The 25,403-nt window shown below is 41.3% G+C and overlaps 1 protein-coding gene and 1 non-coding gene across 14 annotated transcripts in view; both read right to left on the bottom strand.

Moving 5' to 3' along the window:
* CELF1 (CUGBP Elav-like family member 1) overlaps positions 1-22,860 on the bottom strand; it is a 68,915-nt gene extending 46,055 nt beyond the window's left edge. For 4 of the 13 annotated variants that reach the window (XM_028515157.2, XM_036029399.1, XM_036029396.1 and 1 more), the window contains exon 1: positions 9,128-9,258. The gene's annotated coding sequence lies outside the window, so the exon portion shown is untranslated. Of the gene's footprint in view, positions 1-9,127; positions 9,259-22,685 lie in introns of those variants that run through there. The other 9 variants (XM_036029385.1, XM_036029387.1, XM_036029393.1 and 6 more) reach the window with 6 other exon arrangements.
* Positions 12,961-13,123, bottom strand: LOC114501234. Its single transcript, XR_003684984.1, has one exon. It is a non-coding gene; the product is annotated as a U1 spliceosomal RNA (small nuclear RNA).
* Positions 22,861-25,403: the final 2,543 nt, after the last annotated feature.

Raw genomic sequence — 25,403 nt, forward strand, 5'->3', positions numbered from 1 at the left:
TTGCCATTGCATTGAGACCTTTCTGATCACTAATAATATTCTTCAATGGATAATATAACTTGCAAAATATTTTTAAAAGATCTTCAAGTATCTTATCAGTACTGACAACTACCCATGCCCTTTGATTCCAGCAATTCCAGTTTTAGAAATATACACGGGTATGCAAAGAGGGGCTTTGTAAGAATAGCAAAAACTGGAAACATACAAGCCCATCATTTGGGTGCTGTTTAAATAAATTATAGCACAGCAGTACAGCAGAATACTCTGCAGCTATTAAAGAGTAAGGCAGTTCCAACCTCTACTAAGGATTGATAAGAAAGATATAGACTTATATAATTAGAAAGGAATCGCACATGGCAATATAAACAGAAGATCTTTGGAAGGGTAAACAAAAAACTGCTAACAAGGTTGCAAATGTGGAATACTGGCTGAATTGTTTACAAAATGATGTTACCTATTCTACAGAATTTTTTTAGAAGAAAACTCCTCAAACCATGAGGGACAAAGTAAATTCCCAATTCATACTGTTCCAAAATAAGTACTGTGTTTTTGTATTCCCCCCCCTGCTTTGCTTTAAACTTCTGTGTAGCAATAGCCACTGCCCAGATGAAACAGCAGCATACCACATGTGAGCCAGGTAATTATACTGCATCATTTGAAATTACCCCAGCAACTCAACTGATGTTCATGCAGCTTAAACTACAAATCTTAAGACTGGCCTATTTACAAAGTTTGGAGCCATTTTCAATCACTCAGCTGTATTCCTATGTGTACATTTCCTTCAATCGACCTTTCTTACCAGGCAAAGTGTACCATTAGCTGAATTCCAGTAAGGAAGACAGGGATGGGGTGAGATAAGATATCAAAACAAGTTCTGTAAATACAGCTTTTGGCCTAGTACCTCAAAAAGGATCAAAACAGCTTCGGGCTTGAACAGAAAAATCCTACAGTCCTGCCATATTTTACTCGAAGGCTCTAGAAAACAGAAGAAGCCAGGCATCTGGAATATTGTTTCTCACACTGTATCTTGTCTCCCTTTCCCTAAATCTCAGATCAAATCTCAGAGGTTAGGATCAAATCGCAGGTATCATTTCCAGGTCAGCATACCCCCCATCCCTTATCTCACCCCTCAACACCACCCAACTCATCCTTTCATTGAGATCACTCCACTCGTTAGGCAGATGTGCCCAATACATACAACATACAACAGCCTTTCCACAACACCTAGCATCTAACGTCTATCATCTCCAACACCCTTGACCAAGCGGCCAAGAGAACCCTGCCTGTACCATCTGCCCCAACCTCACCCCAAACACATGGGCACTCAAGCAGGATACTTCCATATGGCCCTGTCTCAAGAGGTTTATCCTGTTCTGTTGACAAGCAGGAAACTTTATTCAATCTTTCTGTTCTTAATATCATAATCCTACAAAACCAGAAAAGACTCCTAGCAAATACTTCCTGAGATAGTTAGGTTATATGCCAGAAAGTACAAAAATTACACCTTTGCTTCAGCCAGTCAGGGAGTCTGTTCAGGCTAGCTTGATTCATTCGAAAGGATGTACAACCCCAGGGCAAATTCTAAGTATCTCATTAATACTGTCACTTTTAAAAAAGTTACTTCAATTATTATGCTTTCATCACTCTTGAATTATGCTCCTAAAAGTGCTTCTCACATTTAAATATCCATTTATATGATCTGTTGCCTCCTTCAAACCACTCCTTAAAAAAAAAATCCCACTGTTTCACAAAATTAAACTTGTCAGTGCTTTCATTCCATTTTCACAAAAACAAGCTCTTTATAAAATGGGAGCTTTATCAATCAAAAACATACAGACAGAATATATACTATAAACTAAGAAGTAGAGAGAATACCAAAAAAAGGCCCAAACCCTGTCCTTAATGAGTTTGCGAGTCTTGTTCAGAAGACTTACCACAAACAAAAAAAACGTAAGACAGCATATATCCAAGGGAAAGCATATATAGCAAAGAATAACCTGCCATCAATTTGAGAGAGACAGACACAGAGAAATACTAAAACATCTCAGGAGAACTAATTCTTATTTCCCTGTCTAAATCAAACTTCTGTGCTATTCAATCACATTGTCTAAGATAGAACAACACTTTTGTTACCCTCCACTGATAACACTCCACTATAGCCTACTATAATTCTCCCATCATTCTTTCTTTTGAACAGACCTTCCTGTTACCCTGTTATACGCACATAGATCAAGGTTAGTGGATTAGGCAAAACTTGCCAATGTTCCTTTCTTATGCTCCCCCTTTGAGGGCATCTCTTGAGGATGTGTAGTTCAGGGAACAAGAGTTAAGGAAGCTAACATTCTGCTTTCTATATCTTCAGTAAATAGCCAGGCACTAGCATACTAATAATTTTGGGGATGCCCCATGGACTTACTATTTGCCTTGCAGTTCTTTATAATCAATAAATAAATTAGTTGACAATGACCTGCAAAACCAGAGTCATATAGTCATTTTCATAAGGAAATTCTAACACAAAACTGGATTAAACTGATTCATCATTCAATAACCCCAAATAATATTTCAAATCTGTTAATAAAATAGACACATATTTACTGTCAGCCTACAATATACCCTATATTCAGACTCTAGCCACGCCGCTTTCTAATCCCAGTTTTGCTGCTTATTAACCAGGCAGCAAATTTTGGGTAAACTGTTTAATTTCTTTATACCTGTATCCTCAGCTGGAAAATGGTTACAGCAGTAGGATCACCTTCCAGGATGTGTGTGAGAATTAAAGGGTTTACATACAGAAAGCATTGAGAACAGTGCCTGGAACATGAAAGTGCTCAGTAAATGTTTTCTATCATTATTCCTCCAGGTTCTAAGGTTGGCACCTATGGTGAAACAGGATGAGTCCAAAAAAGTTTTCTTTTTTGACAAGATTATAAATTTCTTTAAAAGATCAAGAATAAAAGGAAAAGTGGAATAGAGATGTGCTAGCCACACTGCCCTTTCCTGAGGTAGAGCTGTCGTTGAGGTTAATCCCCAGTGACAGACCCTACAAAGAGCATACAGTAATTCATGGTATAAATGAGAAAACATTAGTAGGATGGTACCCATGAGATGGGTACTAGGAGTTGCCAAGAAGGGGACGATTAAGCCTATTTAACGCCACAGTCAACAGAAAGTCATTAGGTATGCAGGACCCCTGAGAGGCTCAGTACCAGGTCCTAAGCCCTAAAGAAGCGTGCCCGTGCGCGCGCACGCGCACGCACGCGCACGCACACACACACACACACACACACACACACAGCCAACAATGGACAAATGGCAAAACAGATTCCTAAGTGATTTGGAGTCAGAATACATCAGCAAATAGTAGCAGGGAACTTTGCAATCATACCACACGGCACAGAGAATGTGTTTCTCTAGCTTTTAAAGTCCTTTTCTCTCCTTATCAGTCACAGTTACAAATATGTGCAGAGAACTCTCATCCCTACTCAGCTGACATGCTCTATTCCCAAGTCTGCATGCTTATGACTCATGGGGCCAGGGGGGAGGGGACTTAAGTATAAAACAAACAAACCTGAATTTAGACTTAAGTTGACCAAGAGTGAGGAATTCATTTTTAATTAGAATATCTCATAACAAATGAAAGCAGCTTTTAAAAAATATAGTAACAAACCCAGTACTGTTTTGGAAATAGCCTGAAATCTGTCTACATGTCATGTCCCCTACTATTCCTTAAATAGACATGACACCAAAACACACTGCAAGCCCTCTCTGTAAGGCCAAACTTTAGAAAGCACTCTGAAGCAGTGCAAACACAGTACAGACCACTGCAAAGCCCAGAGTCAACAGGGTAGTTCCCACAGTTCCTTTCCCAGCAAAGGGCCAAGAAGTTTAGCCCCTACTACACAAAATCATTTAAGGGTGCACAGGTGTCTCAGACTTTTCTGCTTAAATCTGTACCAGGAAAGGATTCATTTCCACCCCTAAGACTTGATCTTTGTGACCAGTAAAAAAAAAAAAAAAAAAAAAGGAAAAAAGGGACTACCACTTTAATGAGATAAGTTTCTAGGAGAGAACCCAAAGACCATTTCTGACACTGTATTCGCCAGTTTAGCACCCCCTCCACAAAACATATTTTGTTAAATGATACAAATCTTGCCTCCTCACCCCATCTAAAGATTCTCAAACATTCTCTACAATTTACAATCAATCAACAAAACAAGACAACAAAGACAAACAGGTCACCTCTTTCCCTTGAAAATCTGAGTCCTCCACAGAAATGCACACAGACAGACAGATGGACGCACGTAAGAACACAGACTTCGAGCCCTGGCTGAGCCCTAAGCAGGCCCCTAAGCCAATGTGGGTACACAGGGCAGCCACACAGCCTAGCCAGTGGGCTGCGCCTGCTGTTGCTGTACAAATATAGAAAGCTGAAAAGTGGAACGGCAGCTTCAGCAGAACAGATTCTGCTCCGTGCTCAGAGAGGGAGGAGCAGAGACCTGCACAGCTTTACCCATACATGGTTGCTGAAAAGGGACCATTAGTGAAAGCCCCATTATCTCACACACACATGCACTCTGTTCACATGCTCCAGACAAAAAGCAGAAACATACAGGCAGTACTTGAAGAAAGGTCTGAGAGGTTCTATTTCAATCGAGGAACTTCCTAATAATTTCAGTCACCTACACCAAGAATCCCTCAGCCCAGGCAAAGAGAAAAGACACTGAGAATACTTTACTGGGTCAGATTCTTACCAGATCAGCAGTACCCATGAGGCTTAAATTTATCATTTAAATTCTGGGAATTTAAACACACAAAAAAGGTTATTTCCCATTTATGTGAATGAGTCCAACCTTTACAGCTTCTTTTCCTACATTCCAATTCTCAGGCTATATTTCACGGCCTCTTACTTTTTCTGGTTGTTAGAAGTTAAAATAAATTCTGATATAATAAAAATATATTTCTCAGGACGCTGGCTTATACACTCAGAAGCCAAATATGTATTTATATTCCAAAATTCACTTTGCTTAGAACAATTCATTCAGATTTATCTCAATATGAAATATATGAAAAGCCTAATTTCTGAGCAGAGTGAACACTCTACACATTTTTTTAAAAATGCATGGCTGATTGGATCAAGTGATTCTAGGCTTTGGCACTTTTTTAAAGGTTTATTTTATTCTCATTTGCGAGTGGGGAAAGGAGAGAAAGAAACACTGATGTAAGAAACACCAATTGGGCTGCCTCCTGCACATAAACCCAGGCATATGCTGTGAGTGGGAATCGAACCAGCAACCTTTCGATTATGGGATAACAATCCAACCAACTGAGCCACTCTGGTCAGAGCTACTTTGGCTCTTAATAAATCAACCAGTACTTATTGCACACAGTCTCTATATTCAGTCAGTATTGCACAGGCTACAGGACAAATGTGAGCTGTGCTCTCACAGACCCCCTATACTTACCTACTTCTTGGATAAGATTAATACATGATAATAAAGGCAGAACATATATAACTAGGCCTAAAATGTGGGGTACAAACTATAAACGCTATGCAAACTGAAAGAGAGAGACTGAGGACGGACGGACCTACACCTTCCAGGGGTCCCACCTACCAGCACTCTCACTAAGGGGACCCTGTAGTTATCCTAAATGTGAGGATATAGGACTTGAACTACATGATTTCCAATCAGAGGTCCTTCCATTCCTGAAGTTCCTTGAGGATATAATTAAAAAATGTGTAATAAACCAAACCCAAAATGTTTTACAGCAGTATGAAATTAATAGCATACTGCTTATAGAGACAAAATTATAATAGTTTTTGCTCACTTTAGAGAAAATATATTTTAAAGAAAAACAAAAATAAACTTAGACCATAACTCCGCATCCACTCTAACATCTCTCACATAACACTTTCAGGAAAAGAGTCCTCCATCTCAGAAAGCTCTGCTTCGCCTTGAGAAAATTTCACGCCACCATTAGGGAAACATAAACACCTGCCACGGGGAGACAAGATGGCAGAACGACACACGCTGATGCTGACGCTCTGAGGTCCTCCGGGAAGACAGAACACCGCCAGGTCATCCAGGCGGTGAGAGAGGCCCCGGAGAAAAAAAGAGCACTGCCCAGCTCCTTTCCATCACGGAAATGCCTGGTGTACATGCGCGCATGATCCAAGCTTATGGGGCACAAACATGAATATACTAGGCAGCTCCCCAACAACACGCTTTCCCTAAAACCTAAAAGAAAATCTTTCAAATTTTTAAGATTTATCTGGTCCACTATACTTGCTTATTTTAATACCATCTATCAGCAAATTAACCATTTGAAATTTTGACATTTTTCTCTTTGCCCCTTGCAGGTAACGTGGTGGTAATGATGAGCAAAGGATACTTAATGACAGCAAATACTAGCTTTCCTAGTGCCAGGCAGAGCCCTGTCCACAACCTGTCTGATATACCGAAAAGGAAAAGAAGACAGCAGGATCCTACAGCAGTGGCACTTTCATGTCCCAGAAACACGGGCATGCAATTGTTCAACATTTTATTAAAAACCTCTTAATTGTGGATAGTGGCTTACATAATTAATTTTTGTGAGCAGCTCTGTTATAACAACATTGACTCATGATATGAACTGACATGCTATTTTGGGGGGTATGAGCATAGCTATGATCACACAGTACAGCCTTTGGCCAAGTTATTTCTCCTCTCTGGACCCGTTTCATCAAGTGAAAAACTGCACTGGATCAGATCAGGAGTCCACAGGCCTATGGAATCTATGGATATTTCATGGGTTCCATAAACTTCCTTACATTATGTAACAAATTTTACATATATATACAAACTATATTTACGCACTTGTTTATATTTATAGGGAAATTAGGTCCATAGCTTTTTACCAGATTTTCAAAGGGGGTTCGTGATCCAAAATAGGTTTAGGAACCCAAGACTCACAACACAGTGTGTTCCATCTCTAACACCCTGCTGTCTCCTCATACCACTGGCCAGAAAGAAGGGCATCTTTACGACTAAACCCAGCCAAGAATAAACAAATATCCTGACCAAGAAATTAATCAAAATAATGTATTCCAATTCAAAGTGAACCTGAATTTTTACGACAGACTAACGTTACAATGCTGGTTTTTGTTTTTTTTTTTTTAACTTTTCAAGCAAATTGTACCACTACAAGCTCTCCTCAGGCTTATGTGAGAGAAGAATTCCTTAGGTGTGCTTAAGGATACCCCACTTGATAGACAGTCTCTCTCCAGGTGCACTCTTTTTAAAAGGTTCCAGTTTCCTACTTCTAATCCTATCCTGTGGCAGAGAGAGTAACAGGAGACAGGGACAGAGGGAAAAAACTAGAGCATGGAAGATTGGAATGAAGGAGACTGATAATAGACAAAGAAGCCACCCATCCTACTATTAGCAAGAGATGGTACATGAGAATGTACACGGCCTAATATTTCAATTTGTAAAAAGTATATTAGATAACAGAAAAAAAAACCCTACCTTTCCTCTAAGACAATAAAAGAAAACAAATGTGTCTGTTACTGAACCATTTAAGCCTAAGATTTTTAGGTTCTCATGGTAACTAAGTCATCACACTGCACGTACTGTATAGGAAAGCTCATATTTAGAGGCTCAACTAGTAAACTCAAAATGTGACATATGTGCAATGTGGGCGACAACATTATTCTGGGAACTTTTAACTTTAAAATCTTCCAACTTTTATTCTGCAGCCTCAAAGATGATATAATAGAGTCAACTATGCAGAAGGTGCAAGCTCAAGGAAGAAGAGATACAAAGAACATAAATAGAAGCAAAGAGATGAAAGACAAGAAAACTCAGGCCCTCAGAAAAAGTTTCTGAACATGTCCCCCCCCGTGAATCAACTGTGAATGGAAGCTTAAAAATCAAGATAGCTAGTGAGGATATATATCAAGACAGCACTTGGGATGTGGTTCGATGTGGACACAGTCAAAAGAGGACAGGGTCACAGATCAGACCATGTGGTAACTGTGGCACTGACTGCAAGGCAGTCTGGAGATGGATGTTTTGTCTTTTTTTCTAGGGGCTCATGGAATGTAGCTGTTTGGAATTAAGAGGCAACATCAGAGCCAAAAGGACAGCTATGGGCCATGGGAACTGGGGAAAGGGGGACCAGACTTTAAGGGAAGAAAATTAAAAAGGAGATAGAAATCTTATCACAGCATGTCTCACTAGGGAACCAAATAAAAATGTAACAGTTTTCTCATCTACTAAATGATCAATGGGAGGGGTACTTCCACCTGTATGCCCTTAAGAACTCCACTGCGACCCATGTATTTCTTCTAAAAAAAAAACTTGAGGACACTATGAATGCTACCTAGCTTTACACCACATTTCCATGTCACTTCTCGTAGGGTTAATTACTCCTGCTTTTCAGTAAGAACACAGGTAAACAGTTTAGGTGGGGTATAATACAAGCAGTATCTCATCAGGGTGTTTAACAGATTTGCCTCTTTTTCTAAAGCTCTCAAAGGCAAGAACTTCTGGAATGAGATACTGAATTCACATTATTCACTAATAGTTAAAAATTATACTGCCACATGAAAGGGAGTGGTTACAGAAGTAAAGTATTTCATTGCTGTTATGAGACTGGGCCTCAAGAAGCAAGAAAATACAGGAATACACTGCAGCATTTGGAGTGTGAACTGGGTAGCCCAGTTATGTCCTACCACTTAATAGGTGGATGTCCCAAACTAGTGACTGTCTTCACTGAGGTTCTTAGCCTCAAGCTTCCTCATCTACAAAATGGTAAGGATGCAATCCTATCTCTCTCCATCTCCCCTCTCTCCTCGCTGGTCTGTCTCCATCCTTCCCTCCCTACCCCCATCAATATGAAGTCTTAACAGATACATTTCTTTCATTATACTATAATCTGACATAGTTTCTATCAAAGGAAACTTTGTACAATAAACTTTTAAGCAAGAGTTCACTGGTCAAATTAAGAACCAAATATCAACTAAATAATAAACATGTTTTAGAGTAAATGACACAAAAGGGCACTGAGGATAAAGCTAGGATTTGAGATTTCTTTCAGAGCCAGGCCATACTTGCTAATGACTAAAGTACCTGATTGCTTTAATTACCTTGGCTACACAACAAGAAAGTGCTGGTGGTCATGAAATTCCAGAATATTAAAAACTCAGCCACGTCTTCATTCTCTACTATGCTGAAGTCAAAACGGCCAGACTGCCAACAGTGTTTTCACTTTAGTTTTCTGGTAAAATAAAAAGAAAAATTAATATTGGAGCCGCATTCTCCATTTCTAGGTAAATTCTTTGAGAAAAAATACCTGTAGTTTTAAGAAACTGAAAACATTTCTGTACAACTTTTTAGAAAGTATGTGTTTATGCTTAAAGAGTGTAAAAAACTCAATTTTCATAACTGTTTACTTAGTACTACCTTTCAAGTAGTTCTGAAAGAGGAAAGTAAAATAAAAGCTGAAGTACTTCCTGGCACATGACTAGCTACCAAGCAACATGACATCTAAAAAATGGACCTATATCCCTTTTTTGGTATATGTGATTAATAATTACCAAAATAATGGTTTTGAACCCCAAACTCACTTTTGTGTAAATGAACCTACTATAAACCATGGCAAAAGCATTCACGAACATACCACAAAAAATACAAAACAATCTGCTTATCTGGCTTTTGGTTTTGATTTTAAAATATTTTGAGTATTCTTCTGATATTCTTTAGCTCATAATCATCTCATCATATAAAGGTCACTATAAGGTACTTTAAGCTGAACATATAGATAGCATTTATCATCTCTTCCCTCCCCTCATCAAAGATCTAGATTGCTCCAAATATGGCATTATTGCTTCAAAGTGCTAGGTTAAGTCTGACATAATTCTTTTAATGAACTGTCTATCTTGTCATGACTAACACACATGACGTGAATGGAGACAGACAGGCTGATGAAAAACACTCGGGTCTGGCCCTGGCTGGGTGGCTCAGTTGGGGCACCATCCTGGTAAGCCAAGGTTGTGGGTTCAATCCCCAGCCAGGGCATATACAAGGGTCAACCAATGAGTGTAGATGGGTGGAATAGCAGGTCAATCTCTCTCTCTCTCTCTCTCTCTCTCTCTCTCTCGTCCACACAACACAGACACACACACACACACACACCAATAAATTAAAAAAAAAAAAAAAGAAAAGAAAAACAACCACCACCACCACTTGGGTCTGATTTCCAACTGCTAGTTTATAAGGGGAGAAAAACGAAGTTTTACAATGGGAGATCCACATAAAACTACATTCTCTCTGAACTTAGGCTGTGGGTTTTTAGGTAACCCGCAACATGATGAAAGAGGGAAGAGGAAGAGGCTGCCTGTCCAGAATGGAATAGAAGAGAATCCTTCCCTGGGTAGAAAGCTTCCCTGGGTGACCTCTAAAGTCTTTTCCTAACCTCAGGAAATGAAACTTCATTTATAAAAGGTAGAGGCATGGTAAATGCAATAAATGCAATTCATGAAGGAGGACAACAGAAAAGTGTGCTGGAAAATTAGAAGGCCGGGGCTGAAATCCTGCTTCTGTTTCTATGTGAACCTAAGTAAGGCATTTCACTTCCCTCATTTGCAAAATGAAAGGATTAGAGAAGAAAAATCTCTGAAGGTTCTAACATTCTGAGACTGTGGCTTCCTCCTATGTCTGCCTCGGCCACCACTTGCCAACTGCGGCACCTTACCATAATTAGGCAGCTTTTTAAAGCATCTAATTAATGGAACACAGAAATTAAAACCTTGAACTTTCTATTTCAGGCTTGTTGCAAACACACAGCAGCAGCATTTTATCAAGTAGTTAATGCCACAGTTCTTGAGATTCTGGCTTTTCTTTGAACCCCAGTGACAGTTACACAGTGACAAGTTGTAAGCAAGAAGGCTGTTACCATGGGGACCCACTAGGATTCCTGGGGGTGGATCCAGCAGGATTTTTTTTTCCCTAAAGAAATTTTTGATGTTTTGGATCTTGCAATTCAGAAAGCCTGATGTGACTTCTTCAGCAAGCTGCTTTCAAGAAATATTACCATGCAACATACAGTTCTGAAGAGATAAAACTGTCTTAGTGGCTCTCTTGAAAAAGAGTTAAATATATGCAAGTCAATCTTTACCCCCTCCCTATTCATAAAAATAATAAATACAAACTGAACTAAGTTTTAGTGACCTATATATACCATTTCTTTCCAAATCACCATACTGCATAAATTATATTACTTAGTATTTTCCCTATCAAGACTTCAAAGTTCTCCAAAGCAAGTTTCTACTCAAGAAATTTCAGCTTCCCTACATATATTGGAAATATAGCACACACATAATATAATTATAATAAATCAAACTGATTATAAAACAAACCCAACCAATTAAATGAGAACAGAAAAGTTTAATTCCAAGTCTGCTCCAAAGTCACTGTGTGTGGACAAAGAGATGCAATGCAAGGATATGAACTGCCACTCCCAGCTAAATGCGGCTAAATGCGGGCTGCCACTCAGCTCCTCCAAGGCTAATTCTGTGAGAAGATACCTTAAGAAAACAGATCATTTACAAGTCTGATCTGTGCATCTGGTTGTTCAGAGGAAAACTGGAACAGTCAAAATTCAAAAGAAAACATTTTTCTAAGTTGTATGCTTCTTGGAACAGACTGAATTCTTTCTCTAGGTCTTACTGAGCCCAGAACGAAGTTACATCAGACAGATGAACACTAATAATGAGAGCACTTGATTTTATAGTAATAATCGAGAACTTCAGCTATCCCAGGCCTGATCCACAATAACTTGTAATCTAGAAAGTACCTGAAACAAAGCTCAGTAAGTGTCCATGTGCTCCTTGAGTCTTTCCTTAATCTCAAACTAATAATTATTTAAAAGCCTAAGTATAAATGCCACTAAGGTAAAATGTATTAAAAACCAAATTCATAACCGTATTATAAAACAGAAATCACAAATTCACAAGCCTAATGAAAAAATAATGATCTAAGGAGATAGGGTATACCATCAGCTAAAGGTAACCATAGGCATCAAGATATTCCACAGAGCCCTGGCTGGTGTGTAGCTCAGTGGATTGAGCGTAGGCTGTGAACCAAAGGGTCACCAGTTCAATTCCCAGTCAGAGTCTACCACTAGGTTGCAGGCCAGGTCCCCAGTGGGGGGGGACATGTGAAAAGCAACCACACGTTTATGTTTCTCTCCCTCTCTTTCTCCTCCCCTCCCCCCTCTCTAAAAATAAATAAAATCTTTAAAAAAAGATATTCCACAGAAATATTGTATATGGTTTTGATATATTTACTCACCTAAGCTTTCCTGCAGCACATCCAAAAGGGTTCTTTTTAATAGTTTCCCAACCCCATTGCCACAATCTATAACCCAAATTAGTTCAGTAAAGAAGTTTTCGAGCTTTTTAAGGTGCACTTGTAAACAAAAGTATCCAGAGGCTATTAGACAGAAACAGTGTATGACAAAAACAACAAATATATAACAAACATGGTGCCTTTCCATAACTGTTTCCCATAACCTTGAAAGGGGAGGAGCAAAGGACAAGCCCAGAGGACAGTTTTGCCACAGTAGTTTGATATCAGGGAGTCTAAAGACAAAAAGGAGAGACTCAGGCAACTGGACATGAGAGGAGGCAAACTCCTAGGTGTTTTATTCGTTTTTACTACTGGTTTACAATTTCTTTGATTTTATTTTTAAATGCATGTCTTGGCCAGAAAAGCAAAAGAGCACAGACTGCCAGCAGTATCGGATTCTCCTTTTCTTAATCTCTGGAGCTACAGAAAACAGAGCCAGAATCAGGGCTGTCTAGGAGCCTTCTGATTTTGTCCAAGCAATATACAATATGAGGTTTCAGGATCACAGAGCTACACAAACACTTTTATAGTGCAAATCTCAGCCAACTTCATGTCTTTATTTCTTTCATTTCAGGGAAGAGTGCAAATGCAGTCCCCTACTACCATAAATTATGCAGCTGAGCTTCCCACATGTGGGGAAACCGCAGAGGTCAGCACACCCGGAGTGCAATGGATCAGCCTTGCCCAGGGAAAACCACCTTCATGATCATGGTATCACCCCTGCCCGGTAATATAACTTGGAAGTTTTTCAATGGAATGGAAAGCTGCTTATTTCTTTACCCCCCCACCCCCGAAAACTCCCTGGGGTTTTAAAGTACTTTGATTATCTTCAAAAGGCAATAATTTGCAACAGTACTAAACTGTCTCAAAACATAAAAATAAAGTGCCATTAGACCAGACATTGACTATTCAACAAATATTTATTGAGTATTGACTGTGCAAGGTCCCAGTACAAGTAGGCACTAAGGACTGCAAAACTCCTATGCACAGCACTTGGTTCAATACTATATGCACACTACATGAAAGCATTAACATTGTTTAGGTACACATTTGCAACAACTTGGCTTCTGGTGGCAACACCTTCCAGCTTTTTCTTCGCTGCAAATCTATTCCTTCTTGGTTGTATATAATTCCACATTTCAAAGCTAGTTCTTGTCTCTTTAATTCCTGCTCACTAATATCACTGGGAAATTTTATATTTTTCTGGAATAAAGTCTTTCGACTTAACAGAAACATAATGATCACAGGAAGGAAAAAAATCAAATTAGAAGCACTAAACTGTCTTGCTCAGCGCTTCCGCCCCTACCCCCCTCATTAACATTTCTCAAAGAGAAAACTCCACTGTGATGCTCCTATTTACAGATCATTCATGAAGTTACTAACTAAGCAGAGGCCAGACTCCATCAACTGGGCACTCAGCCACTCACCATCACCCTTTGTTTAAAGTCTCAACTGCCATTCAACCCACAGCATTGTGTTCCACTCAAGTCCATAACCCTTTTTTAAAAGAGGAAACAATCAGGACACTAAAAATGTGTTACTTACCTAGAAAGGAAGAAAGGATCTAATCCATGTGCCTCACAAAAATCATTTTAAAATGATGGCTCACTCTGTTTCCCATTTGAAACAGCAGTATTATTTCATTATCTTATATGCCTGAAAGAAGTAGTTATAAACAAATAATCACAAAAACTTCTAAAAAAAAACAAACACACAAACAAACAAAAAACCCAACAACAAAGCTTCAATCTTGATCTGGCAAAGCACCCGGGAGAAGCACTCTATACACCAAAAGCAACGTCACAGGTGCATCATGTCTGCACTACAGACTAAGGAGCCTTCAAGTGAGAGGGCTTTTTGGAGGGTAGGGGGAAGGGCAATCTTCCAAAGAACAATGATCTTAGGCCTGACTATTCAAAAATTTAAATGAATTTAAGAAATATTAGACAGAGCTCTGTACTGAGTATCTCATTCAAAACTCTTCTGGTTGTAATTAAGAGACACATCCTTCAAACTAACTTAAGCAAAAAATGGAATTAACTGAAGGATGCTGGAGTACCTCAAAGGGCCCAAAAGCAGAAAGCACAACAGGGCCACGCCTGAAAAGCCTTTATGTACCCAAGCTTCTACTCTGCATGTCGACAGCTACCTCTCTCCAGAGCTATAATACATTCCCCATCTACACATCTTTCTGGATGAATCTACTTAATTCTCCCTCCCTGCACAAGACCGGCCTGCACTGCTTCCACACGTACGAACTTGAATGTGGCTGCACCCTAGCATCTGAGTTTCTAAGTTTGTATGTTTCAAATTCTCTGAATTCACATAATCTGTTTGTTCCCTAAAGACCTGAATCTAATGCCAATCTCAAATTCCTAGGAGAAACTGAATTGCCCAGCGTGGGTTAGGTGTTCGCCCCTGGTGCAATAAGCTGTTACAAGAAGGGCTAGATCGCCCTGAGCGACATGGCTCTATGGGTTGGGTGTCATCATGAAAAGAGAAAGGCTTGTCTTGGGTTCGATTCCCGGTCAGGGCACATGCCCAGGTTGTGGGCCAGGTCCCCTCGTGGGGGTGTGCAAGAGGCAACTGATTGATGTTTCCATCACACATGAACGTTTCTCTCCCTCTTTCTCCTTCCCTTCCCCCCTCTCTAAAAATAAATAAATAAGTTGTGGGTTTTGTTTGTTTGTTTGTTTGTTAAGAAAAGAGAAAAAGAAAGGTTACATCACAAAGTATAATTAGGGTAGGGACTGCATGCCTGACTCCTCAAAAGAGATGAAATTGACTAAGCAAGAAAAAGCAGTCTCCATCTTCAAAAAGCTTAAAATTTTGTGGAAATGAAAAACAAGTATCACTGATAAACTGAAAATAACACCCTACGACACAGTAGCAGAATGAACAGATAAGAAAAGCTCCATGAGAAAAGGTGAGCTGTGCACTAAGTGACCAACAGAAACTGAACCACAGGCAGGGAAGGCCTGAAGAACGTAAAATGCAATGCCTGCTCCTCTTGCTCTAGCCTTCTAAGAAATGTGAACCCAAGGAACAGTCTTTTACCACATAAACAGCCTCCAGTGAAGAAATACCCTTGCTGAAAGCCTGCTGTAAGGCTTAAAATGATTATGGCCACAAAGGCACTACTGCTTCAATGTGCAGTAATTAACGAGCACAGTTGATGAATGTCAGCTATACATTTTCAAGGTGCTTGTCATCACCACCTTGATGTCCTTTCACTACCTGGACCCCTAAGACTCTTGCTCAGATAGCATTCAGAGTCAGGCAGGCCACCTAAAAGACGACACAGGTGTTCCTCACCTGGCAGTGTCCCACCCAACCTAATTGGCAGCATCACTAGACCAAATTCAGGCAGGAGAGAGAAACAATAGGCAAATTATGATAGTAATGTGGTGGGAGGGCACTGGAACAGAAAAGAGGAATGTTTACCACACACAAAAGCTACAAGCATAGAAAGAAACTGGGAAATGCCTCGAGTAAATTATCTATACAAAACAGAAACTAGCAAAGACTTAACAGATGCCCCAACAATATTGGGTTAAAAAAGTCCACTCACAGTAGACTATTACCCTGCATTATCATCCAAATATCACACACATTACCAATCTCTACAAGACCTTGCTTCAATTTCACAGGAAACAAAAAGGCAAAAGAATGAGAAAGTAGTGAGTTTCTAATTTAGGGATTCTTCTGGAGTAACAATGTTACCGAAACTACTGACCTTCAAAAGTAAAAGTGTTATAACACTATAAAATTAAACAGCTTTGGAAACAAAAAAACTTCATTTTTGTAGAATCCCCAAACTAAAGACATTCATTTCCCAATTCAGAACAAAAGTTTGAACATAGGGATAATGACATTCAACTCCATTCTGTCAAAGCTGAACACAGCTGTAAAAAGAAGAGCTGGCAGTCAGTGGTGGTCAGAAAGTTAGTGAGCAGTTCTTTTCAAAGCCACACGCTCCATCTAAAAGTGGCACATTAAAATCAATTAAGTGGGCACTCTCCCTCACAAGAGCATGCCCTCTGTAACTTTCTAAATAAACTTTCTCTTATAATTTGAATTCTTGGCTTTGAAATCTTTTCTTGGCCAAACTCAAGAACCAAGGTCCAATTTCACCACCAACACTGCCAGCAACAAAAATCACAGTACAAAGTTGTTAATTTATATGTAAACCATATGTTACAATCCCTACCTTTTAGGCAGGAAAAAAATTATGATAAAAAATGAGTTCCTAAGGTGGGCCAGAAACCGATCTCTCCCTGAAGAACCTCAGGCTTTTCCTCTCTTCTAATGAAAGCAAATACAGGCCTATTATTACTAACTGTCTCTTTGGATAAAAACTAAAAGCTGTCCAATAAGCTATAAATAATAGCCAAAAAATAAATAAAAAATAAAAAATAAAGTCAATTAAGAGAGATCCATCAGATCTCACTACAGCCTGACTAGAATTCACCATTCCTCTTTATAAAAGCTGTTCTGAAAATAAGTCCATTTCTTGTAAAGTGGGGTAAAGGCTGGCTGACTGAATGTCTTATTAGAACTTTGTAAAACTCTTAAGAGTTAAAATGCTTTAAATCATTTAAGTGGCTGAATTATCTTACGTTCAGTCTCCTCCCCTTTCTCGCCTGTTGAGAAAAGTCTAATTTTAATGTAACTTTTCATATTTATTTAATTAATGTTCTCTGTATAAAAATTTTAAAGCAATGATAAGTATGAAGAACAACAAAAATCACCCATGGCACAATGCCCAGAGAAATTTTGGTATTTATCCTTTTTAGCCTGTGAGGTAAGAGTTTTTAGGAGAATTAAAGATTTCCTTAGTGAGAATAATAGAGTAAATCAATACGGAGCTTATGCATTCTTGGAAAGTTTTACAGGTCTGGAACTCAAAGAAGTTTAAAATAAATATATGCTCATGGCCTCCATAGCACAGCAGAGGTTTAAAAAATAACAGAACAATTCTGTAAGGAAATCCCTACTTTAAGGAGAGTCTAACAGACAATTTTGTGACAAGGATTAAGTTACAATTACCAAGATCTCATCAAGAAAACTGTCTTTAGCAAATTACAAAGCTCAGATAAGGATTCTTGATACAATGACCTCTTCTGCCCACATTACAACTCTAAATATTAGAGCCCTCCCTCCCTCCATGCCTAAAACTAGCTACCTACTCACTGGTATTTTCAGTTTTCTATCAACAGACTCTCACATGAAGTAGAGAGCAAAAATGAATCTAGGAAACCACATTACCCAGGATTTCACAGGGAACAATGAGCTAAAAGGTTCTATGGGGAAGGATGCCTTGTGTAACAAAACCTTTCATGTGCAAGAATTGAATATTAGGAAACAATCTCATCCCTTACGCCACAAAAGACAAAGGAAAACGCAAAACAAAATAAACCCAAAAGTGGAAACAAAAGGAACACCGACTTAGTAGCTACTTTTTATTGCAGCACTACTAGGCATTTCAACTGAATAGTTTTATTTGGCTGAACTGCATTATTGACCCATACGATAAGTAGTACGCCCACTTCTACAGATGAAAAAGGGAAATAGCACTATCAATACTGTGCCAGACACAGCTCAGTGCCTCGCATGGGTTATCTCCACTAACTCTCACATTACCATTCCAGCCTGGCGTGTCTCTTAAAGATGGGAAGGCAGGCCGGGAAATGTTAAGGTCACACACAGCGACGGCAGCAATTGTTAAGCCCACCCGATGGAGCTGTCACACCTGTCCTTCCCAGGCTGTGTTCATAATAAGCCCATTCAAGTCACACCATTCTTTGAAACCACAAGTTTTCATTTTTAAGGACTCAAAAATCAAAGAATCAATTCTCGATTATGGGAAAGACTTGTTTTCCAGGTTGTTTTTAAAAATTCCTTGTTTCTATTTTACTTGCATTTTGACAATTTTTGTGTGCCACAGCACCTCTAGGAAGGAGTGTGTAGGTAAACACTGGCTTATATTATCATCAACCAACTTTGGAATTTGTTAGAAATTCCACTTGGAAAGTCAACATAGAAATTTAATTCTTGATTCAAATTATATTTCTGAAATCCTTGAACTTCCATGATACATTCAATTTCTAACTATTATCAAAAATAATCGAGACAAAGACTAGCCCTTGATCAGGTAGCTGAGCTGGTTAGTGTCATCCCCATATGCCAAGGTTGCACGTTTGATCCCCAGTCAGGGCCTGAGTTGCTAGCCAGGTGCTCAGCTGGGGGCAAGTAAGAGGCAGCCAACTGATGTTTCTTGGGCACATCCACCTTTCTCTCCCTCTCTCTAAAAAAATAAATAAAATCTTAAAAAACAAAACAAAACTGTTGTGCTAAGTGAAATAAGCCAGACACACAAAAGGACAAAAATATTCTAAGATTCCAGTTATATGAAATACCTAGAAGAGGCAAATTCAAACCGAAAGTAAACTTGAAAGGTTACCAGGAGCTAGGAGGAAAGAAGGGTGCTTCATCGCTTAATGGTTACAAAATTTAAATTTGCTTTTCTTTTTTTTATTCTAGAGAGAGGGGGAAAAGAGGGAAAGTGAGAGAGAAACACCAGTATGAGAGAGAAACATCTGATTGGTTGCCTCTTGCTCACATCCCAACCAGGGACCAAACCCGCAACTCAGGTGTGTGCTCTGGGAATCGAACTCAGGACCTTTCAATTTGCAGGACAATGCCCAACCAACTAGTTTTTGGAAAAAGATAGTGGTGGTGACAGCACAGTACTGTGAATGTACTCTTAAAATGGATTTAAAGTACCTAACCCTAAAACCTAAAATTATAAAACTTCCAGAAGAAATGGTAGGAAAAAAGCTTTATGGTTTTGGTGTTGGCGATGATTTTTTTAGATATAAGACCAAAAGCACAGGCCACAAAATCAAACTTAAAAAATATTAAGTTTTTAAATGACAGTGAAAAGGCAACCTACAGAATTGGAGAAAGTATGTGCATATCATATATTAATAATTCAACAGGGTTAATAATTCCAAATATATAAAAAACTGCAACTCAACAACAACAAAATCAAACAATATGATTTAAAAATGGGCAAAGGACTTGAACAGACATTTCTGCAAAGACACTGGCCAACAAGCATATGAGGAAATGTTCAACATCATTACAGAGAAATGCATTATCAAAACCACAATGAGCCCTGACTCTGTGGTTCACTTGGCTGGGCGTCATCCGGCAAAGCAAAGGTTGTCGGTTTGATTCACGGTCAGAGCACATACCTAGGTTGCGGGTTCAGTTCCCGGTCGGAGGATCAATGTTTCTCTCCCTCTCTTTCACCCTCCCTTCTCTTCTAAAAATAAATACATAAATAAAATCTTTAAAATAAACACACAAGCACACAATAAGATGTCTATCACCTCACACCTATTAGTATAACAATAATTTAAAAAAAATAAATGTTGGCAAGGATATGCAAATATTGGCACCCTTGTGCTATTGAAAGATCGTAAACTTTCAGATTTGCAAGATAAAAATTCTGTAGATGCCTCCCAACAATCTGTGGAATGTACTTAATGCCACAGAACTATACATACAAAAAGTTAAGATGGTAAAGTTTATATTATGTAATTTTTACCACATAAAAAGGCAAATATAAAAACTGGTTAAAATAGCAAGTTTTGGTATGTCTTTCGATTTAAAAATAATTTAATATATCAAAACCCACTGAATTATGTGAATTCAACTTCAATAAAGTGTTTTTTTTTTTTAATAATGGCAGAGGAAACAGCAATTTGTTGGGGCACCCAAAGCCTTGAGCAGAGAGGAGCCTAATGTTTCTATTTCCTCCAAACTCCCGGAGGCCCCCAGGTGACAGCTCTTCTCTTTCGGGTCAGCCCCCCCGCTTCCTTACTAGGTACAGCCTCACAGTCAAATTAAGCTGAAGAAGCTGCAGGGGCAGTTACAGGAAAGGGCACAGAATTCAGGATTCACACTCCACATTCCTTTAGCAGAACCCCAAAACTTTATTTAAAAGAAAAAAAATCACACAGTAGACATATAAAAAATGCCCTTCCTCTCCTCCTCTTCCACATGTTTAAAAGAGCAAGCCCCCCCCCCCCCCCCCCCGTGCTGGACTGTCCTCGGGCCCACCTCACGAGTGCTGGAACTGTTAAATACAGGGCAACATCTAAAGGTGGCTCTTAAACCACGCTTATCACCTATTACTAAATCTTAAAAACACAACACAAAACTGTTACTTGGATAAGCCTCTTTAGGTAAAAATAAGAAACACTTCTATAGCATATAAAAAGGATAAGATACAGAACCTGTTACTTCTGTAACAAAAAAAACAGGTAGGAATTTTATACATCAAACCAACCATCTGACTCAAAGTTTCACTGTCTGCCTCTGGTGGCACAGGCACTCGCACGGGCCGCAGCGGGCGGTGGAGCAGCACACGTGCGAGGGAGACACCGTGTCCTCCATTTTGCAGATGAGAGAGAATACACTGAGCGAGGCGCAGAGCAGTCCCTTGGGCTGTACAGCTAGTGGCCGACGGGGCAGGGCTCACAGTCCAGGCCTTTGCACTTCAAGCTCAGGGCCCTTTCCTTTCCATTCCACCACATCTTCACCGGCAATGTGCAAGAGACTCTTTTTTAAAAATCTGTGAAAGGCTGTTTTAAGAGCACTTGCTATGTAACCTTGGGCAAAGTCACTTAACCTCTGGGAACCTGTTTCCTCATCTGAAAAGCGAAGGGGCTGGGAAATATATTCCGTCTCTCAGAGCCCCACCTGCTCATGGATTTTAAGTGCGGACGCTAAGAGTGTGCAGGAGAAGAAAAACCGCAAGGGCAAGAATGAATGGTGGGAGAGACGTTTGAGGCCTATGCTCCCGGCCAAAAGTCACTCTTAATGGAAACAGGTGGCCACAGTCAAAAGGGAAGAGCCACGGAGGGAACCATAAACTTCCTAGCCAAAGCAACAGCTGAAAAGCTCCAGATTCCACCTTGGCTAACTCACGATCAGAAACCACACACTATGAAGTTAGAAGACGATAAAAAAAACTGGCCCGGAGGAGGTGCGGTGAGGGTAGCACCAGTTTTGCATTCTATGCTAACTTTGTGATTTTCCACGTGGGTTCATTCCTGTTAAAACAGAGAGAGCCCTGGGCGATTCTAAGTGGAGACACCTTCCTCACCAAGAATTTCAGGAGAGACTGAAACTGGCAGGGCGCTCTAAGAAATTCCACACTTGCACGGAGAAGGCGAAAGAAGGCGATAAAAGCCTCCCCATTCCACAGAGAGAACCAATGGCAAAGAGAAACCTTTCATCTAAAAGGTGAAGTTCCCGTCAAGGAGTCACTGGCTATCTGTAACCTCTTCCCCTGCAGACATTACAGCACGCCACGCTGCTGAAGGCTGTTATACAGCCTTTAAACTCGCAGATAATAAAAGTACAGCCTTAACTCTGCTGGCGAGAAAGAGGTTCCATTTTTTTTGCTGAAAACAGGCTCCGACCAAAAATCGCACCACCCTCTCAACTATGAGGATGAGTCTAAACCCCCGGGAAGCTCCTCAAAGCTGGTGCCGTAGTCTCAGAGAATTACAACAACATCCGGACCCGAGAGCCACAACCAAGGCGCCGGTGGCTTTGCATGCAAAGCCGGGTGCCCAGCAGAAAGCCCTTCTTCGCGCGGCTCTCCGCGCTCCGGGTGCGAGACTCCAGCCCTGCTTCTAGGCCACGACTGGGTGAACACCTGATGTGGGGGGAGGGCGAGCCAAGGCCCTAGCGGATCTGGGGCGAGGAACCGAGGCTCTCGCGGCTCCGAAGGAGGAGCGCTACCGTCCAGAGGCAGGGGTCCCGGGGCACCCCCAGGGGAGAGCACCTAGCAGCACATGTGGGGCGACAGGAGCGGGCAAGCGGTGTCCCGGGCAGGCAGCCTGGGTCTGGCACGGAGGCCGGAAAGGAGAGGACGGAGCTACCCCTAGGCAGAGAACGAGGGCTTCTCAGTCCGGAGGGTGAAGGCAAAGGGCGCGAGGAGAGGGAGAGAGGCCACGAGGAGGGCGGGTCTCCCTGGGCGCGGGGGCACGCGCCGGGCAAGCGCGGCGGGACCCGGGGAGCACAGGACCCAGACACGCGGGAGGAGATCCCGGACCTGCCCCCGGGGCGCGGGGAAGGAAGAGCGGCCGCGCCCGGAGGGCCTTGTGCCCGCGGCCGCCCGGACCGGACCCGCCCCGCGGCGCCTCCCTCCAGCCTCTTTTCCCTCCCTCGCTCCCTCCCACCAGCGGCCCGTTATCACGCGGCCGCCGCACTCACCAGCGGCTGCACCTGAGCCCGCCGCTGCCTCAACTGCTGCCTGCGCCTCCTCAGCCGCCGCCGCCGCCTCGCTGCTGAGGCCGAGTCCCGGGGGAGCCTCTGCGTCCCGCCGCCGCTGCCGCCAGAGCAGAACACCCCAAAATGGCGGCACTTCCGGCACCTACCACCGGCGGGGAGGGCCGAGGAGGAGGGGGAGGGCGGCGAGGGGGAACGTACCACCGCGGTGCCGCCCGCAGCGCAGATCCGAGCGGAACGCGGCGCGGCGCAGGGGCGGGCCTGACGCCCGGCGCTGCAGCGCCCCCTCGGGCTGGGGACTGGAGAAGCAACCGCGCCGGACCCCCCCACCCCGGGCCGCGGGGAACCTCAGCCTCGGGAGCTGCAGGGGCGCATCTCTTTGTCTCTGAGCTCTTCTGGAGGGAAGAATAGGAAGACTCCTGCCTGAGAACCTGAAGTTCTCGGCTCTGCGCACCGCTCTGGATGACCTGGTGGGCAAGGACCCCTGCTTGGCACTCAATATGCGCATAATAAAATATCTGATGAATGAATGAATGAGTCGAATGGAATGGTGTGCTTGGCCAGCCTTGGACACACCCTCCCCTCAGCTCCTCCAGACCAGCAGCAGGATCCGGGCCTTCTTCCTTCTTCGCTTAGCTGTGGAATGTGAATGTATTGCAAGCTTTCAGAATGAGGGGAATGCTTTCTAGCAGGATGATCGGTTTGTGAACGCACAACCTTGCCAAAATCCTGCAGAGCCAGGAAGCTCATAAGGGCTCGATGGATGGCCCAGCCCTAAACTGCTTTCCGGGGGGCGGTGAGGGGGTTCTAAACAAACCCAAGTTAAAATCTTAAAGATCACCTTCAGAGTGACTCAGGAATCCCGGAATCTAGGTAAAATGCAAACAGTACAGTAGTTTGTGTTTTTTTTTTAAAGGCTCATGTCGTTTATTCCTCAAGTTCTACACTTTATGGGACCGTGAAATACAGATAGAAAAAATAAAACTTAGCTCTGTGACCTTTTGGCCCCAGCAACATATAAACAACTCGTGGGTTTGCAAATAATTTTTCTGTAACATCATCTGGCTTCCCTGAGTAAATATTCTTATACCCACAAATGCTAATTATACCCTACCTTACCACACAAAAACAAGTGGACTCCCAAGCAGAAACCTCAAGGGTTTTCCCATGTGTTGGAAGCACCTCTTTCCCCCATAGGGAAGAAAAAAAAAATAACCACGGTTTTTGTAGTACTATGCAGACTGGTACAATTAACCTCTAAGTTGTATGCTGTCATATTCCCTAATCGTACTGTATAGTTTATTGTTTTATATACATTTATTATGTCAATATATGATCATATTAATAGTTTTATGTGTAATTTACTAAAAATATCCTATATTTATAGATCATTATAGCTTGTACAACATATACATTACACTTTTATTTTATTTATTTTTATCACAAATGGGATATTTATTAGTCACCATTAAATGTCTGATTTTTTTAAATTGTACATTTATTAAAGCTGGGGACAGTGAAACAAGGAAAAGCTTAGGCTAGAGGAAGCAACAGGAGAGAGCCTGGGCGGGGCTGCTTTGGCTCTCCAGAATGCTGTAGGACAGAAGTGAGCGAAGGCAGGGCTGCTGTCAGCTCACTGAAAAGTCAGAAAAAGGGGGCCTTGGAGGCAGCTTTAGGGGGTTAGCCTGAGCCAGGCTGCTGCTGTCCACTGCTCCCCTGGTTGCAAGTCTCATAAAGACCCTTAGAGTTTAGGGGAGAAAAGTAAAGATGCCCACCTGAAAGGAGGGCACTAAATGTCTAAATTTTAAACAAATTCTTGGACTGGGAGTTCATATCCATTAGCTTGTTCAAGTTTAGCACCTGTCTCATCCCCAGTAGCCTTTCCAGAACTGCAGCCCTCACCATGGAGCAACATGAGTTTCCCCAATTCAAATTTGGGCTTCTTCAGCATTTTGGCTTTCCTAACAAAGACATCATGAAGCAGATACACAGATTGGCAAGCCTTTTCTGTGTCTTTTCCAATGCTATCTGGAATCAATTTATGGACTACATTCAAGCCACTTGTCCACACCTCTCAAGTCTTAACTTCCACCATCATCTTCTGGATTCGGAGACCCGTTGATGCTGAGCAAAAGAAGTCTTTGCATCTGATTAGTGGGTTTTTTTTGTTTTTTTTGTTTTTTTTTTTTTGTAAAAGCAACACAGAACAGATGAAGGAAATAATCACCAGTCGTTTTGACATCAACATAAGCTTCCATCAATTACAGTCTGTCATTTTTTGACTGTGGAGCACATTTTTTCATGGGTAAAATCCATGCTATGGAAACTAGGCAGGCAGTTTTTGCCCGAACATCCTCAGTAATTAGCTTGAATTTTCTAAATGCACTTGTTAATTCTGCAGGTCAGCAAGGCTCCCTTCAAAAACATGACACTTGAGAGCATCAAGTGATTGTGGTTGCTTGTCTTCTCGTGTCCAGTGTTTCTCCAATATTTCTTACATTGAACATAGCTTGTGCTTTGTTCAATTAGTACATCATACTAATCTTCTTAGAAAATCCATCAGCTACTTTCTTTTGGCTCCATTTTTGCCACCTTTCATAAGGTATCTGTACTTGCTCACTACCATGGTGCTACCCAAGAGAGCCAAAAAGACACCACAATGAATTTTGTATTTGCCTCCCAGCTACCATAGATTGTAGAAAC

The sequence above is a fragment of the Phyllostomus discolor genome, chromosome 6 (assembly GCF_004126475.2).
Source record: "Phyllostomus discolor isolate MPI-MPIP mPhyDis1 chromosome 6, mPhyDis1.pri.v3, whole genome shotgun sequence".
In the NCBI taxonomy this organism is placed as follows: domain Eukaryota; kingdom Metazoa; phylum Chordata; class Mammalia; order Chiroptera; family Phyllostomidae; genus Phyllostomus; species Phyllostomus discolor.